The sequence below is a fragment of the Hoplias malabaricus genome, chromosome 1, assembly GCF_029633855.1.
Source record: "Hoplias malabaricus isolate fHopMal1 chromosome 1, fHopMal1.hap1, whole genome shotgun sequence".
Classification (NCBI taxonomy): domain Eukaryota; kingdom Metazoa; phylum Chordata; class Actinopteri; order Characiformes; family Erythrinidae; genus Hoplias; species Hoplias malabaricus.
In genome coordinates, this window is record NC_089800.1 from 57300010 (window position 1) to 57318294 (window position 18285).

General features: G+C 40.7%; 1 protein-coding gene and 1 long non-coding RNA gene across 3 annotated transcripts in view; one reads left to right on the forward strand and one right to left on the reverse strand.

Moving 5' to 3' along the window:
* Window positions 1–18285, reverse strand: part of stxbp6 (syntaxin binding protein 6 (amisyn)) — a 237803-nt gene that overhangs the window by 13133 nt on the left and 206385 nt on the right. For both annotated transcript variants that reach the window (XR_010802172.1, XR_010802171.1), the window contains exon 6: window positions 3816–3858. The gene's annotated coding sequence lies outside the window, so the exon portion shown is untranslated. The remainder of the gene's footprint in view (window positions 1–3815; window positions 3859–18285) is intronic.
* On the forward strand, window positions 8194–11567 carry LOC136694302 (uncharacterized). Its single transcript, XR_010802176.1, has 3 exons — window positions 8194–8399; window positions 10659–10753; window positions 11441–11567. It is a non-coding gene; the product is annotated as an uncharacterized lncRNA (long non-coding RNA).

Consider the following 18285-nt stretch of genomic DNA (forward strand, 5'->3'; position numbering starts at 1 on the left):
AATTAGCTGTAACCAGGAGGAATGTGTTGTTGTGCTATATTCACTTGACAGAGCCAGATAACCACCGCTACTCTAAGAGACAGAGAGAAAGAGATCCACAAATCCTGAAAATACTGAGATGTTTACTTTCTGAAAAAGGACATCTTAAATTTACTCTAAGGGAGAAGCGTTTTATTTGACTCGAAAGGACTTCTGACTAGGTTTGTACAGTTTTCTTTATTCTTGGACTTTTTTTTTTTATTATTATGTTAGTCTTCCATGTTTACCTTTGGTTAAAATTTATCCAAGAGTTTGTCCTTTGGGCTCATAACACAATGCTTTTTAAAGCTTTTTTTATCATGAATAATGTCTAGAGACACAGCATTTAACTGATTTCTGTGAGATATTTCAACAGAGATTGTGTGTGTGTGTGGGTGTGTGTTTTCCCACGGTTAGCTACTGTGGGTTTTTTTTTTTTTTTAAATAAACATCACTACATTCTATCACATGTTTGACAGCATGTGGGACTTAAAGAATAAGTCAAACAAGGAAATGAGGAAGATGACCAGAAACTAAAAAGAGAACTGTAGCAATATCAGCTGCTTAATCACATGTAGCTTTCCTTCCCCTTTAAAGAAGAGTATTCAGTTTCTGCTGTGTCTCTGACAGAGATGCAAACGTTTCCTAATTACAGTTGTACTTTTTGTATGATTAAAATACAAGACCTGCAGCACTATGAGTGGCCTTCTGCCTGCTGTCCCTGAACGGCCTGAGGTTAAGCCATGACTGAAGAGAAACAATTTATTAGCTTTAGTTTTTACATTCTGAAATCTCCCTGTATGTTGATCTTATTCCGATGCATCGGTGCTGAAGACAGCAGCAGTTAATTTCTAAAATTCTGGTTCTTGGAAAGAATGCCTGAGATGGGATTGGACTTTGGATATAGCGTTCTCCTTGTTTCCCTGCAATCTTTCACATAAAACTAGAGCAACAGCAGTTAGCTCTTATTTAATAAACGCAGGAGAGCCACGGGACCCTCGTAACTTGCTGCATTCAGAACCAGCCCTCATAAAGCTAAATAGCTCTCAGTCATTTCCACAGAGAACCTGTGTGTTCTGTTTGAGACACTCGTGTAGTGTCCTACAATGGGCTGTGGAATCTTTAAGCCATATTGAAAGGCTGATGGTGAAATAGTGACATGTATCCTGGATGACGGAGGCATTGCACAGTGCCACTCATTGTTGGGTTGTCTCCTCAGCCCTGTAACATTCCTGCACATTCAATCAACGACTTTATCATTTTATTTTATTTTTCCCAAACTAATTTCAGCAATATGGCTTTGTTCAGAAAGGCAGCTCCAATCTGATTCTTTAGCTTCTTAAGCAGGACAGAGGTCCTGCAGTCAAATGACAGAAAACACCTTTTCATCACTGGATACATGCAATGTTCTATGTTTAAAATTAGCTACAGATGTCTCCATTTCAGCAGTCAGCTTAGATTCCTTTTTTTTTTTTTCGTATATCATTTGACAACTATGACATCCGCTCACAAGACATGCTCCTAGTTACAGTTCAACCATATTAACCAAGAGCAGAGACTATGTACAGAGCCAAGACAGCTTCTAAACCATCAACATATGAGGTGTGCCATGTCAACTATCACAGAATCCAATCTAGACCGATGCAGATTAGGAGCAAGGCTGGACTTGAACAGTTTGCAGACAGTGCACGATTGAGCAATAGCATGTCCAAACTTAAGTATCATTTCACTGGGAGTTTGTGTATGTTTAAACAAGGGCTTTAATTACCGGGTAACGTAAAGGTGCAGTGTATAAGATTTATTAGTGAGGTTGCAGATGGCAGGCAACTAATTACCCCTCCCTCACTTTCTAAGCTGCTTCTTCAATGTAAAAGTTGTCACACAGAAGTCACTCTTTAGAGCCAGTGTTTCTGTTTGTCTGTTCTGGACTACTGTAGAAACATGGCAGCACAACCTGTGCAGATATGAAGAGCATGTCCTAAGCTAATGAAATCATTATGAAATTATACTCGCACACTTTTGAAAATGTAGTTTTGTGTTCTTAAATCTTACACATTTTGCACCTTTAAAGTTGTAACAAAAGACATAATCTGAAAGCTGCTGTTCTGCAGGACCCACCCAAACAATACCCTAGTCAAATGCTGGTATGCAAACTAACAAGCCAAAAAAACACAGAAGAACACTGTGTAAGCCCTGATGTGAACTTGGGATGGTCTTATCACAGAAAGCATGACTGTCTCTGAATGGAGAAAATATGCACACGATGTGTGTGGTAAGCAGGAATTCCAATATCCGCTGCATAAAAGCTTGTTTAATGAATTCCAGTGACATGGCACATGGAGTAAAGAAGTGTCCAGCGTATGATTATGGAAATGAGCTTCACGTGGCAAAAATACTGTCACCACTGAAATGCTTTTCCCTGTCAGTAATGGCAAAGGTGACTGAAAGAATGAGCAGAAGCATTTTACATGTTATATTCATTATAACTATGTCTCTCCCCTGTTATCCAGGATGGCAAACTGTGGTTCATGTTTCTGGGCCATCATCTGGCTGATCGTGCTGTTGTTGGTGGGCTGGCCTCTCGGTATGTTCCTGGGTGGTCTGTATGGCCTCATCGCCCCCCTGACTGTCTGTCTCGGTCTGGACAAACTAGCAGAGCTCCTGCTGGAGGGGGCTAACCTGGGCCGGACCTGTGCTCAGAACATGAAACACGGAAAGCCCCTGTGCTGAGGACCTTGCCTGTGAAGAGCATTCGGACTGCCTTCCTTTAGAACTGCCCCGAGTCAGGGCTAGTTCTGATGAATTGTAACTGCGTTAACAGTGGAGTTGTGATTGTCTTGTTATTAACCTGACGATTTACTTCTTGTACATCTCTCACATCTGTGCCTCACAGGTAACATAATTAACTGATACTAATAATGTGTTTTCATGTGAACAACTCCCCACAAGGTGAGGTTTATATCCCTGTGACCAAGGAGGACATAGAGAAGCCCAAATTATACCACCGCCTCAATAAACAGTTTTAAGTAGAGCTCATTGTTGTGCTTGTGCTTTTCTACATGTAGCTGACAGAGTCATATGCGTCCTGTGAGTAATTATGAATGGCAAAATTGAATACTGAATAAAATTCCAATACTGAATAAATAAATTCTTATTGTAGCCTTTTTTGAAAAATATATTGTTGTAAAATAATGGGCTTTGGGTCACTAGCATTGTTCATTACAATGGAGTACACAGTCTTCCCTCGCCATTTCACCTTTCACAGCTTTTTTAAGGTTTTTATAAAATATTAATTGGAAAAATAAATCGCGGGTTTTCTTCGGAACTCGATCAGCAGAAAATATATATATTTCATGAATTTTTACATGAAAAAAAATGCAAAATGTATAAAAATATTTTTTAAATATTAATTCTAACAATAAAGGAATGTTGTAAATCGTAAAATTTTACGAATTACAGTAAATAGTGCATACTTAACTCTCGGAAACGAAGTGTGGGGGAGGGTTTATAAAGCCTTAGAATAGTGTATAAATACTGAAATAAATATAGCGTCCCTACTTCGTGGATTTTCGTTTATAAATGATAAACGAGGGAACACTGTATTATGGTACGGCAGAGGTAATAGCACAACTGGTTTTCCTATCGGTAGTAAAACACATTAGTACTAACGTATTATGTCAACATTTCCTCTCATGATGCTACCACACAAATAATATAATGAAATTAGCCTGCGCACAAAGCTCATAATAATGGCATGGAATTTTGCTCGGAATGATCACTGGATGAGGAACACCTACCTTGTATCTAAACTCACTGTCCTGACGACTGGAGAACAGGGTTCTGAAAGAAAAATAATATTACAATTAAAACATTGTCACTCTCAGAAAAAAAGGTACAGTAGGTGTACATTCTTTCAGGTTCACATTTCATTAGGTTTAATAAGTGAACAAATCCACCAGTCCAGGAGACGTGGCCAAGAATACATTTAGACTATTTCTTTACTCCAAAAGTTTGGATTTCAACTTTAGTTTATCAAGAATTAATACAAAATAAACCCTCCGCTTTAGTCTTTGGGGTGAAGTGTTGAGGCTATGTTTTGTCCTCTGAAAAGTTCATGAAAGACCTCGTCTGTTAGATGTTAGATATCTGAGAGAATTTGTGTTCAAAGCAGGTGCTGGAGAGCTGGACTAGATGAAGGAAGCTGGGAAGTTTCCAGGTTGTCCTGAAAGCTTTTTGATGATGGCTGTTTTGCTGCTGTAAATGTATTTCTGCTCTGAACTGAAGAGAAGCTCTGTGTTGACAAGAGACACTGCCTGACATTCAGTACAGTGTTACTTGGTCTTCAGGGTACTGCACAGAAGTTAGTCCTCCACTGAAGCTTCACTCACTCCTGCCCTCTGGAGGCTGAGGGCAGATATCTGCTCAGTGGGAGGGCACCAGGACCCTGGAGGAATAGTGCACACGCACAAAGAAAAAACATTAAACTTAGAGTTGTTCCCTTAGCCCCAAACATAGCCCACTGAACATATTTGGAGTGTGTCGGCTACGTTCTGGCCCCGGGGTTCTAGGGTTCTGAAAATTGATGCTCTGTGAGGAGTTTGGGGTGTCTTTCCCTTGTCTGCATGGGTTTCCTGTAGGGGTGTGTGATATGACAATATCAGATAGTAAAGGATAAGAATTTGTCCAGATCATTGGATCGTGCTGATGAACAAACAGTCCGCTGCAGTTTGTATAAGTTGTTTACATACTGTGAACATACATCAGTCGAAAGGGCAGACTCTCGGGACATCGATCAATGTACAACAGTACTCTAAAACGTTTGCCTGTATAAAAAACAAAATATTATTATATTATTATTCCATACATGAGATCTCGTCCCTGCAAAAATAAATGAATGAATGAATGAATTTAAAAAAAAAAACTGTGGTGCCACAAAACCTGAATAGCCCACAGGCGATTCACACACACAAAGCAAAACAAGACCTAACAGACGTGCACCGCAAGAGATGACAACGACAGGTTTATATGGCAACAGCAATTTGCCAACAACAATCAAAACAATAAATACTGCCCTGTCCCTAGTGAGACCAATTAAACACAGGAGAGGAGTGAGGGAGGCGGCCTCACTCTACAGCCAGTCGGGGAAAGCTTCCTCCTTTCAATGCGTCTGGCCTTAAAGGGGAGGAGCACTGGGTTAGAAACAAGACTATCAGCTCACTAAATATCAGCAGTATCACCTTTTTTCCTGTTTGGTGAGGGTAAAAAGCCATTTGGAGAGGTGCATGAGATTAGTTTGTCAAGGAAGGTAACGTAAAATGTTTGCATTAATCTTAGATTATACACTTTTTTTCTTCATTTAAAATAATAATTTTCCTTAAGGAGAGGTTGGGGTCTTTGAAGATTCCAAAGGATGATTTCAAATTAATTTTAGAAAATTGCCTAAAATGTTTTATTGTTTTGATCATATTTTGGCCAATTCTGAAGGTTTTTCAGTAACATTACTTCATAAAATTGCCTCTAGTTTGTTCACTGCCTCAAGACTTGGGTATGGAATTTCAGGCACAAAATTGAATAAATACCTGGAGTGTTAAGAGGTTAAAAACCAGCATGAAATAGAGCTGTGATAAAATTGAGATCGTGATACTGCAAAAAAATAATAATAAAAAAAAAACTGATCATGTATTTTTGCCATATCGCCCACCTCAAGTTTTCTCTGAGAGTGTTTGAGGGATAACTGTGTGAGTGATGCCCTGTCTGGTGTGTGCCTCTGTCTTATACCCAATGATTTTGGGTAGCCTCCGGCCACACTGTATCACTGATCATGATGACGTGGTAACAGAAGATGAATGAATGAACTAACAAACAAACGAATGTACGAACTGTGACTGAAGGTGATCAACATTCTAGTCTTTGTGGCTCCAGTGCAAACCAAAGCCAACTTCCAGTTATACTATGTCTACGGAGGGAATGGTGTAAGTGTGACTTTGGTAAACTGTTTCTCCATCATGTCCACAAAGGCTAAGCCTTGACCCGAAAAAGCCCTAAAAGAGAACTCTTCATCTGACCTCACTTCATCCTCCTTTTTCATCACACAGCACAAGTTTCCCCTGGCACTCGTTTACAACTGCAGTCCCAAAATTCAGAGATTAAAGTGACTGATTTCCAGAGTAAGTTAAAGGTTTTAAATGTGGCAGCTTTTCTGAACTGAGGCTCTTCTGATGCTGTGGTTAAAAGGTACGCAGCTGGGGTTTTTTCCCCTTTCTTTCTTCATCTGAAGCTAAAAAAAGCAGTGCTCACGTCTAAGAAAGATAGACACATTGCTATGTCATCCACTTTGAGAACATTTATGGCTTTCTAGCGTCTAAATCCCCGTTCAGACCCATCCAGGATATCCTTGAAAATGTATGCAGTGGAGCTGAGGATAGCTCAACGTTTGTAGATTAAACCATTCAAATTTGATTCATGAATATTTCATCTTCGTTTCAAAGCGCTGTTTAACCTCATTTTCTCCGTCTCGCTGTTGAGTGATGGAGCGAGTGACAATAATTCCTTCAGCTGAAACACTAAGCCCTAATCCTTGAGGAAAATACATGGCTGTTTCCCAAAACTTCAAGTGCAATATTAATGGCATCGCCGTACGAGGCCTAGTTAGAGCGTCCGGGTCCAGGCTCAGCTCTCTAACCAATGCTCTGAGGGGAGGACTGTACTGGCCAACGTCACCCAGATTTCATTTCAGGTTTATTCTTGCTTTTTTTTTCCCTCTGGTTCCTTGGCAGAGGGCAGGTGGTGTAGAGATGACACAGCATGACACGGAGCCTAGATTGAAGCCAGACTGTAAATATTTCATTCCGGTGCGAGATGGAGGGAGGAAAAAGGGCCGTCTGCTTGCTGGGCTAATATGAGGAAGACTCGCTGAGAGGATATGGAATGTGCAGCTTCCAATTAACCCCACACTGCTTTTCTAATTTGACCCTGGAGCTGCAGCCTGAGAGAGGAGCCTTCTGTACTGAACTGAACTGAACTGCAGAGTAGGGTAGTGGAGGGTAATGCACTGCTGCCTCAGGATACCTCAGACAACTGTCCATCACAGGAGCACAGGGGAGTGTTTATACAGACTGAGGCAGTACCCTCTGCACATGTGTGTGTGTGTGTGTGTGTGTGAGAGTGAGTGAGCACTTTAATACTTTCCAAAGCTGCTCAGTGTAGGTTTACAATGAATGAACCAAAGAAAACCCAAGGTAAATGTATATAATATTGTTACAAACCAAATTTATAATAACCACGTGGTCCCAAATAAGCCATTTTACTGTAACTTTACATTTAATGTAAGTTAGGGTGTGACCATACCTGAGATTTCAAAAAAGAAGACACAAATGCTTCCATAACCATGTAACTCTGCTGCTGAAATTTAATACATAAACAGATACTCTTTAGATAAATAACAAATGCGTTTTTGGACAGATTAATTTTCATTCAACATTTGGCCCTAAGCAAAAATAATAATATAATATTTTTGTAATTTCTTGACAGTTTATTATCATTGAAACCTGTTATTTTCTGTTCATACCAAACTTAAAAACTGAAGCCCTGTATTAAAGAGACTTGTTTACACCAGAAAACTCATGATCGACAGAAACTGGGTTTACATTTTAACTGGGTTTTTTAAACGTTACTAAAATCAAGCACCACATTTTATCAGTTAGAAGTAATACAGACTTGATAAAGAATCAGAGCTTCGCTAGGATCCAGATATTTATGTAAAACAAATTATTATATTTCATATTTTATAAGGTCTGGCTGATAAAAAAAAAAACGTGCTGTGTGAGAGAGCTTTAATTCAGTCTCTCCCCTGTTCCCCTTTAATGATCCGGAGAGTGGGGCTGTTTTCTTCTAAAGTTAATGTTTAAGAGAAAAACTGCTCAGATGGTACTTGATTAACTCGTCAGAAAGTCGGTAACGGTCAGGTGTGTCCGTGTATTTGTGTCGTTATAGGGACGGAAGTGACGACATTCGTAAATTATAGAGCAGAAAGTGAAAGGATACATTACCTTAACAACTTTCAACACATTTCTGTTCGAGGCTCCAGTAAAACACTGTGTTCGGCAGAAAGTGGTGTAAGCACAAGAAGTGGCGCGCGGCGAAGTGTGTCCTATTTCCGCTCTGAGCTCCGACCCCTTGAACACTTGATCCCGGCGCGCCCCTTTTTCTCACCTACATCATACGTTATCGAAGTGCACACTTCAAGAAAGGGATTCGAGCTTGTTGTAAGAATTGGGACGGGAAAAATGTGGACTCCAAAATCCGGGACTGTATTGGAGCTTTAGAAATCCTGGCCGGACGCATTATTTAGGTCCCGAAAAGAGGACGACTGGTCACCATATGTAAGTTAATGTAAATATATTTTTATTTGGGAGCATTAGCCCTAAGATTAAAACCACTGTCTGTTGAAGAACGCTATAAAACTTCCTCCGTGTACATCTGGTCACACTGGCTCGTGTCGAGGGCGGTAATTCTAACACCTGTGCTGTGTTCAAGAAAGGACAGGGTTTTCTATACATTTGGAGGAAACTGGGGTCCTTTGGAGTGTCCACTAAACCCCTTTGGACATACCTACCACAAAAGTGCACTGAACATAGTGGCTCTGTTGTAGGAGTCAAACTGGACACTGGAGGCTGTGGCACAACAACGGACACTTAATAAGCAGCTGACCATTACAGACAATACTTCACACTGTAGTGGACAAACAGAAGCACATTCAGGGGAAGACTGATACTGTGCCCTATTCACTATATAGTGCACTATTTTGGGGTTCCGCCATTTTGTAGTAGTGTCCGAAAACATAGTGGACAATTTTCAATGCACTCAAACAATCCCACAATGCACAGCAAAAGGGAGTGTATAACCCATGTACACTAGCTGACACTAGTGGATAGCAGATACCCATAATGCATTGTGTTGTTTGGCAAAAACCTACATGAGTTAGGGTCCAAAATTGTTCACTCCCCTCCTGAATTCAGTTCCCTGTTACAGTGCATATGGGGAATAGCGAATGGGGAGTCATTTCAGACACAGCGTGATACCGCCGTGCTATGTGAGGTCATTTCTTCCCACAGCAATAACACGTTACTGCGGGGACCGAGCTCACTGCTTTTGGGTGAAAGCTGGGCTTTCTGGTTCAGACCCACAGATGATCTCCTGCAGCACAGACTGCTGAAAAGGGCACGCCAGTTCTGACAGAAAGGTACTGGAAACAGTGCATTACAGCGTGCTGCGTATGGCACAGCATTCCCGTGCTGGCCCCGTCTCTCCCCGAAGCATCACAGAGCCTTGAGCGCCCACTAACCTGCTGCCGGTTCACTGGTCGTCCTTCCTTAACCACTTTTGGTAGGTACCAACCACTGCATACTGGGAACACCCCATGAGACCTGCAGCTTTGGAGATGCTCTCACAAAAACAGACCCATATGCTTGTATGGTTCACTTCCCACCTAATATATCCCACCACTTCATGCTGCGTTGACATAAACTATGTTACATAAGTAAATGAGCTCCATTCTAATGCATCTAATGCACTGAATCCTCTGACTGTAACCTTAAAGAAACCCATACATCAGGCTCCACGATAACTGCAGCACCACAGCAGACTGTACAGATATTTATTTTTATATTTGTACCGTTCAGTGCAGCAGATCGAGATGCATGTCCACTGTATGCACTGACCTAGGGCATGAGGTCTGCCATGGGCACCAAGGCAAAAAAGAACAGAATGCATCAATTGATTATGGCTTTATTATCTGGGATTTATAATAAAGGCTGGACGTTTGAATGGCACAATGAGTGCCATGGTTGTTTTTGTACGGTAGGTCACTATGGTAGTGTGGACAAAGCATGCAGATGTTTACATAAAGATACAACAAATACAGCAAGAAAGGCATTGCATCACTAGCAATAATACCTTCATGAAAGAAGTGTGCAGTGTGTCCCTCCTCCTCCCCTGACTCTCTCCAATCACAGAGCTGGACCCATGTTTGTGTTAGAATCCAAAGATGAGGTTATATGGAGCAAAAACAAACACAATGAACCCTGAGAAATGAGCACGTATTAAATATGTTGAACCTGAGAATGGAGACAAAAGAGAACCAAGCAAAATCAGAGTTTTCGCTCCTCACTCGTCTCTCCTGGGCTCTTGAGCAAAACAGAGCTATGGCTCTTTCTCATTCAAAGGAAAGGGCACTGAATGAGATGATAACTCTTGCCTCTACCTCCTCCTTGAAGAGCTGCCCAGTGGTCAGGTGACCTTCAGTGGGAATAAAACTATTAGCTGTCCAGATTTTCAGCTCTGGTAACAGATTGTGCTCATATCATTTTCAACATTTTTTTCCAGCATCATACATGTTTATCCATCATTGTTCAACCTCTTTCTTCAACCTGGACTTAGAGACTAGTTCTTAATTTTAAGATTATTATTCCATCGCCAATATGAATTACTCAGTGAATCTAGGAACTCTGACACCTGACATTCAGGTAAATCAGCTTCAGGGTTTTGAATATGCTTGGCCTGACAGTCGTAGCAGATAGAAACACTGATGTTTTGCAGAACTTTCAAGTTAATAAAGGGTATAAATGCACAATGTATTTCAGACTTCAGACTGGGGGCACTTTCTAGCTCTGAGCACCTGTGGCTGAAAGATGCTGACCTGAGGCAGTGTCCACTCTCCTGTGATGGTGCTTATCTGGTGAGTGCACTGAGGTCATTAGTTCTAGTCACCGGACTAATGCGCTTAGCAAGATTCAGGGGTCATCGTTGCACTTAACGCTAACTAAAATGCTAACTTTAATAATGTTTGTCTGTGCTTAATAACAAGGACACAAGGTGTCATTGAAGCAAAGCACTGAACAGTGCCCCTTGTGGAGTAGCTTGTGGAGTGCTTCACATCTACAAATGCTCTTATTACAATATTCAAAGTAAATATTTTTGAAGTGTTATGCTGGAAAATATCTATTTACAAGACCGGACCTGACCAGCCATGACCTCATGAACTCTCAGCCTGAGAGCAGCTACTCCTTTGTAATCACAGGAACACTTCACAATCTCTAAATCTGAACATTTCACAGCTGCAGAGGACAAAAACACACACAAAGAACCTGAGTTTGATCTGTTTTCAGTTGGACACATGTTTGTGTGGTACATTGAAATCAGAGAGCTATTTGGGTTTGGAATGTTGAGAATGAGATGGTCACTGCTGCCTCTTTATGTGCTCACATTGTTTAAAGGACCTCTGACCTTCATCAAATTTATTATTCCGTAACCACTATATGATTATACATATGTATTATTAAATATTATGAGTCTTACATGTGTGTCATTTGAATTTCAGGGGTAAATATGTTGATATTTCATATGTCTCTCTCTGTCCCTCCAGGTATTGAATCTGCTCAAACTACCTACAGAAGCAGCACTGATATCAGATCTTTAGCAGTTTCTATTCTATACTATAATATGCTATACTATTCTATACTGTAATATACTATACTATTCTATACTATGCCATTCTATATAACACTATACTATACTATCCCATACTATGCCATTCTATATAATACTATACTATACTTTAATATACTGTACTATTCTATACTATGCCATTCTATATAACACTATAATATACTATCCCATACTATGCCATTCTATATAACACTATACTATACTATCCCATACTATGCCATTCTATATAACACTATAATATACTATCCCATACTATGCCATTCTATATAACACTATACTATACTATCCCATACTATGCCATTCTATATAACACTATAATATACTATCCCATACTATGCCATTCTATATAACACTATAATATACTATCCCATACTATGCCATTCTATATAACACTATACTATACTATCCCATACTATGCCATTCTATATAATACTGTACTATACTTTAATATACTGTACTATTCTATACTATGCCATTCTATATAACACTATAATATACTATCCCATACTATGCCATTCTATATAACACTATAATATACTATCCCATACTATGCCATTCTATATAACACTATACTATACTATCCCATACTATGCCATTCTATATAATACTGTACTATACTTTAATATACTGTACTATTCTATACTATGCCATTCTATATAACACTATAATATACTATCCCATACTATGCCATTCTATATAACACTATACTATACTATCCCATACTATGCCATTCTATATAACACGATAATATACTATCCCATACTATGCCATTCTATATAACACTATACTATACTATCCCATACTATGCCATTCTATATAATACTATACTATACTTTAATATACTGTACTATTCTATACTATGCCATTCTATATAACACCATAATATACTATTCTATACTATGCCATTCTATATAACACCATACTATACTATTCTATACTTTAATACACTATACTATTCTATACTATGCCATTCTATATAATACTATACTATACTATTCTATACTGTGCCATTCTATATAACACTATACTATACTATTTTATTCCATTCTAAGTTTAACCAATAGGACAGGAGAGGGAGTGTGTTATCATGAAATAAGAGCACAGCTGTGATGCGGCGCAAAAAGTCCATCTCAGCCGTGCTGTTAATTCATGATAACACACTCCCTCTCGGGTTCTGTTGCTTTTAAACAACATTTCAGGTAAACCATGAAATAAATGAATGGAGCTGTGAAAGTGGTGTCAAAAATATTTATGAAATTAGTAAATCCTTCCGGCAAATTATAGTTCCTCAACAAGTAGTTTGTTGCTACGTCACAGTAACGAGCTCCACAGCACGGCACTCACCGCCCAACCTCAGCTCACCACTACAGTATCACTAACCTGCAGAGTAATCTACCCAGACCCCTAATCTGCTGAATAAACTACTCCAGATAAACTTGCTTCTGCCCAGGAGAGTCTTTATCTAGCTCATTGAGCTCACTCAAATTTCCTCATGTTCCCTTTGTAGTGCATCATAAGAGGTAACCAGCCATGATGCATTATACTCCTAATATAACATATATTCATATTGAACCACAGTTGCATGACTTCATTTTAAACATTTTGTGCTCGGTTTTAAACCCACAGTCATTACTTACCTGTAATGTTAGTGCACTTTGTAGGGAATGGGGAATGATTTGAGACGCCCTGAATGTGCAGCTATATATAAAAAAAAAAGCTCATCACGAATGCATAGGACAGTTACAGCAACAGAATCTCTGATGGGCTTTCTCTCCACTGGGGTCTATTCTCTGTCTTCATTTTTCTTGTTTTTGTTGACTTTAGCGACGAAAAATTTGATAAAATTTTTAGCAACAGCATTTAGTGGACTGATACTGTGGTTGTGAAAAAAAAGGTTCTGTTATTGCGAAATAAAGCAAGCTTAAGAACGCTTCTCAACCAATCAGAGTGTGTGACTGGAACTAACTTGTATAAAATACTATACTATTCAATTATATTTCATTCTATACTCTTCTACTGTAATTAATTCATTATCTGTAACCTTTATCCAGTTCAGGGTCGTGGTGGGTCCAGAGCCTACCTGGAATCATTGGGTACAAAGCAGGAACACACCCTGGAGGGAGCGCCAGTCCTTCACAAGGCGACACACACTCTCACTCACACCTACGGACACTTTTGAGTCGCCAATCCACATGTGTTTTTGGACTGTGAGAGGAAACCAGCGCACCCACAAGAAACCCACGCGGACACAGGGAGAACACACCACACTCCCCACAGACAGTCACCCGGAGGAAACCCACGCAGACACAGAGAGAACACACCACACTCCACACAGAGTCACCTGGAGGAAACCCATGCAGACACAGAGAGAACACACCATACTCCTCACAGACAGTCACCCAGAGGAAACCCACGCAGACACAGAGAGAACACACCACACTCCTTACAGACAGTCACCCAGAGGAAACCCACGCGGACACAGGGAGAACACACCACACTCCTCACAGACAGTCACCTGGAGGAAACCCACGCAGACACAGAGAGAACACACCACACTCCACACAGACAGTCACCTGGAGGAAACCCATGCAGACACAGAGAGAACACACCACACTCCTCACAGACAGTCTCCCAGAGGAAACCCACGCGGACACAGGGAGAACACACCACACTCCTCACAGACAGTCACCCAGAGGAAACCCACGCGGACACAGGGAGAACACACCACACTCCTCACAGACAGTCACCCAGAGGAAACCCACGCGGACACAGGGAGAACACAACACACTCCACACAGACAGTCACCCAGAGGAAACCCACGCGGACACAGGGAGAACACACCACACTCCTCACAGACAGTCACCCAGAAGAAACCCACACAGCCACAGGGAGAACACACCACACTCCTCACAGACAGTCACCTGGAGGAAAACCATGCAGACACAGAGAGAACACACCATACTCCTCACAGACAGTCACCCGGAGGAAACCCACGCGGACACAGGGAGAACACACCACACTCCTCACAGACAGTCACCTGGAGGAAACCCACGCAGACACAGAGAGAACACACCACACTCCACACAGACAGTCACCTGGAGGAAACCCATGCAGACACAGAGAGAACACACCATACTCCTCACAGACAGTCACCTGGAGGAAACCCATGCAGACACAGAGAGAACACACCACACTCCACACAGACAGTCACCTGGAGGAAACCCATGCAGACACAGAGAGAACACACCACACTCCTCACAGACAGTCACCCAGAGGAAACCCACACGGACACAGGGAGAACACACCACACTCCTCACAGACAGTCACCCGGAGGAAACCCACGCGGACACAGGGAGAACACACCACACTTCACACAGACAGTCACCCGGAGCAGGACTTGAACCCACAACCTCCAGGTCCCTGGAGCTGTGTGACTGCGACACCTACCTGCTGCACCACCGTGCCGCCCCTATTCTATTCTATTCTGTTGGAATTTTTAATGTATAAATTAGTGCTGCCATAATAAGGAAATTTAACATGTTAATACTTTTAAAGCTAATTAATCATTTAACAATATTTGGCCACATCATCCTCCTATAATTCAAATGTTTAGAGGTTAATGACGTATTTGCTGTTTCATCCAGCGATGTAAATACAGTATCACTACAACTGTTGAGTTCAGAAGATACTTTTATTTTCATGCTGACATATGTATTTAATATCAAAACTAATTGTTGCCTTCCAAACCTCTCCACTCACACACACACACACACACACAGAGAGAGAGAGAGAGCTCCTGTTTAATCTCCTACCTTGCTTAATCCCTTCATTTAAAAGTTGTTGATTCTTATTGTTTGAGCCACTAGCTGTGCTGCAGGAGTGTTAATATTCTCCATTACAGCTTCTGTTTCAGATGCTAAAGTTCTCCCTGAAACGTGTACTCAGCAAATTAAGAGATTCTACAGGGTGGGCCCTTTATATGGGAAATGGGAATGGTTGGTGATATTAACTTCCTGTTTGTGGCAAATTAGTATATGGGAGGGGGGAAAACTTTTCAATATGGGTGGTGACCAGTTTGTCATGCATATCACACTACACCTCCCTCCCAAAAATACAAGAGTAGCATGTGGATTTGTTAATGTTGTAATGACTGTAATGCATTTTTAATCGATTGACACCACTGTTATAAATATATTTCTAATGTGTGGATCTTACATTGATTCTTTTATTTTACATTTATTATCCATTATTAAATCTTCAGTCTTAAAATAGACAATGTGTCTGGACGTTTGTCTCAAAACAATTGTGTGATTAATTACTTAATTTTTAAAATCGATTGACCCTAGTATAGATTCATGACTAAAGAGGTTCTGGATTTGCTCTCATTCAGTGAAATGAGGAGTTGTGAGCTTAGGATCCCTATGCCTTTATGTGCAAATATATGCAGCTTATAAATATATCTAGACTCCAGTTATCCATCAATGAATTACATCCCGAGTCTCTGGAGTGGTGACGGTTCAGTGGGAGGTTAGAAAAGGTTTATTTTGTAGGTTACTGCGTTGGGATAAGCCATCTTATGACAAATGCACCCACAGACATTCATTGAAGGGAAAAACAATGTCACGTGAGCAGTTGCCTTAATCCCCTCTTAATTCTGTCCTTGAAATGATAATGGGTTCAGGCAGAAAGTGTGTGGTTTGCCTCAAAGTTGACCACCACATGGTGTCTAGGCCTTTTCATGGCTGCCCTGATAAAGCTGGGCCTAAAAGAGAAATCACAGATTAAGGATCTACAGGACTCCATAGCATGACTCAGGGATAAGAGCCCTGGCCTCATGTAGTCTGGACAATAAAAAAAAAAAGTCTTCAAATGTATGTCCACTCAGTCATTACAGCAGGCCTGCCCTGGGGATTACAGTAATACCTTCAAACCGATCTCAAATCACATTAGCTGATATACTTATCCCTACCTTAAAATAGTCCAATGCCAATTCATTTGGTGATCTAGCAGCGCTGGTGGACATGGATACACACGCGTGGTCGAAACAAAGAGGGGGAGGGGGCAGAGATCATGTTTCTATTTTTAAACATGCTTCCATGATAAAGCAGCAGCGACTCGCATGCAGCTGAGTGACTGCACTCTTGGGGCTCCATTCAGCCCCTAAGCACTTTGAGCATTTTGCAGCACTGAATCTAAGAAACCATACATTGAATCATTCATAAAATATATGAAAGCCACGTTCAGTACAGGCTTCCTTTACTAGCAGTGGGTTGGGTTTTTAGCACTGAAACCGTGAACACAAAAAACCCCACATTAATTCTCCTTTATACTATACGTGTGGGAGACATGCTAATGATTTAATTGAAATATATAAATTGGATGAATATAAAGGACAACGTCAGTGACTCAGATGGTCATTTTTAAGGGTGGAGCTAGAGCCACGGTACCTACAGAGATGTAGATGAGTATATATCTGATGGTGTTTATGTAAGAGGTGGAGTTGAGGGTGGAGCTACTGTGTCAACAGAGTGAAGCTCTAATAGGGTCAGTGTTGCTGGGGGTCTCGTCTCAGACAGACGTCACTGCTGACAGTGGCTGTGCTACAGTAAAGCCTGCACAGTACAGTAGAGTAGAATATGTCTGCTCCACTGGGAGCTGCGCTGACAGGATTATGTTCAGTGTGGTTAATGCTGGTTTGGGGCTGATGTTGCTGGTCTCCCTGCCTGACCGTACTGGTTGACCACCATAACTGCATCTCAAACACAGGACATGGTGGTGTGCTGGTACACTCTCAGATTTCATACATCTACTTTCAACTCAAGGACTTTTATTTTGTTTTCTATTTCAGAAAACATTGACATGTTTTTCTCTGGGGAAGAGAATGTGATGATGCACCTTTAAGAAAAACAGCTGGACTCTAAAACCATTGGTGCACATTTAAAAGTACATTTCCGTTCTCTGTACCTTTAGGGAACACTATGTACCTGTTTAAAAGGTACATTTGAAAAGAATAAATAAATAAATATACTTTTTAGTGTGTTACTGCATTTAAGTTGAAGATCTGGAGTTCATTCCCATCCACAGATTGGGAAATAAAACATCTCACCAATCACGGCGCTGGAGCTGCGGATATGACAATGCAAATCAAGATTAAACCGAGCAAAACACACACAGTGAGAATTAAGCTAATTAATATGGCAAAAATCAAAACAGAGAAGAAACAAAACCAAGTAAATATGAGTCTTTCTGCTCCTCACGCCTCACTCCTGGGCGCCCTGCATTTGAAGTAATGCTCATGCTCACAGACTCATTCTCATTTAAGGGAACAAGGGCTGAAATCAGTTGCTCTGATCAGATCTGTTTAGACAGGGGAAGAACACTACTGTGGTGTTTGGTCCTTGTGGTGTTTTTACCAAAGCATGTCACAGACGTATCATTAAGACCCCAGAACTGTGTGACCTTATGGAAAGACTGCTACAATGATTTTTGCTGTCAGTGGGGTTTATTATGGCTGTGTATCACATATTATTCTTCTATATTCTTTTTCTGCTCTACATTTATTTGCAAACTCATCCCACAGACTCTGAGATGTTGATATCATTCCAACTGTAAACTTTTCAGCTTGATTGTGGGACCTAGATATGTACAGAGATGTTTGATCAGTTGTATGATTTCTGGGTATAGCTACTGATTTTTTTTACTGATATTTTTATCCATAGGAATGAATAGGGTTCATAAGTTTGCACACACTTTCTGAGTCAT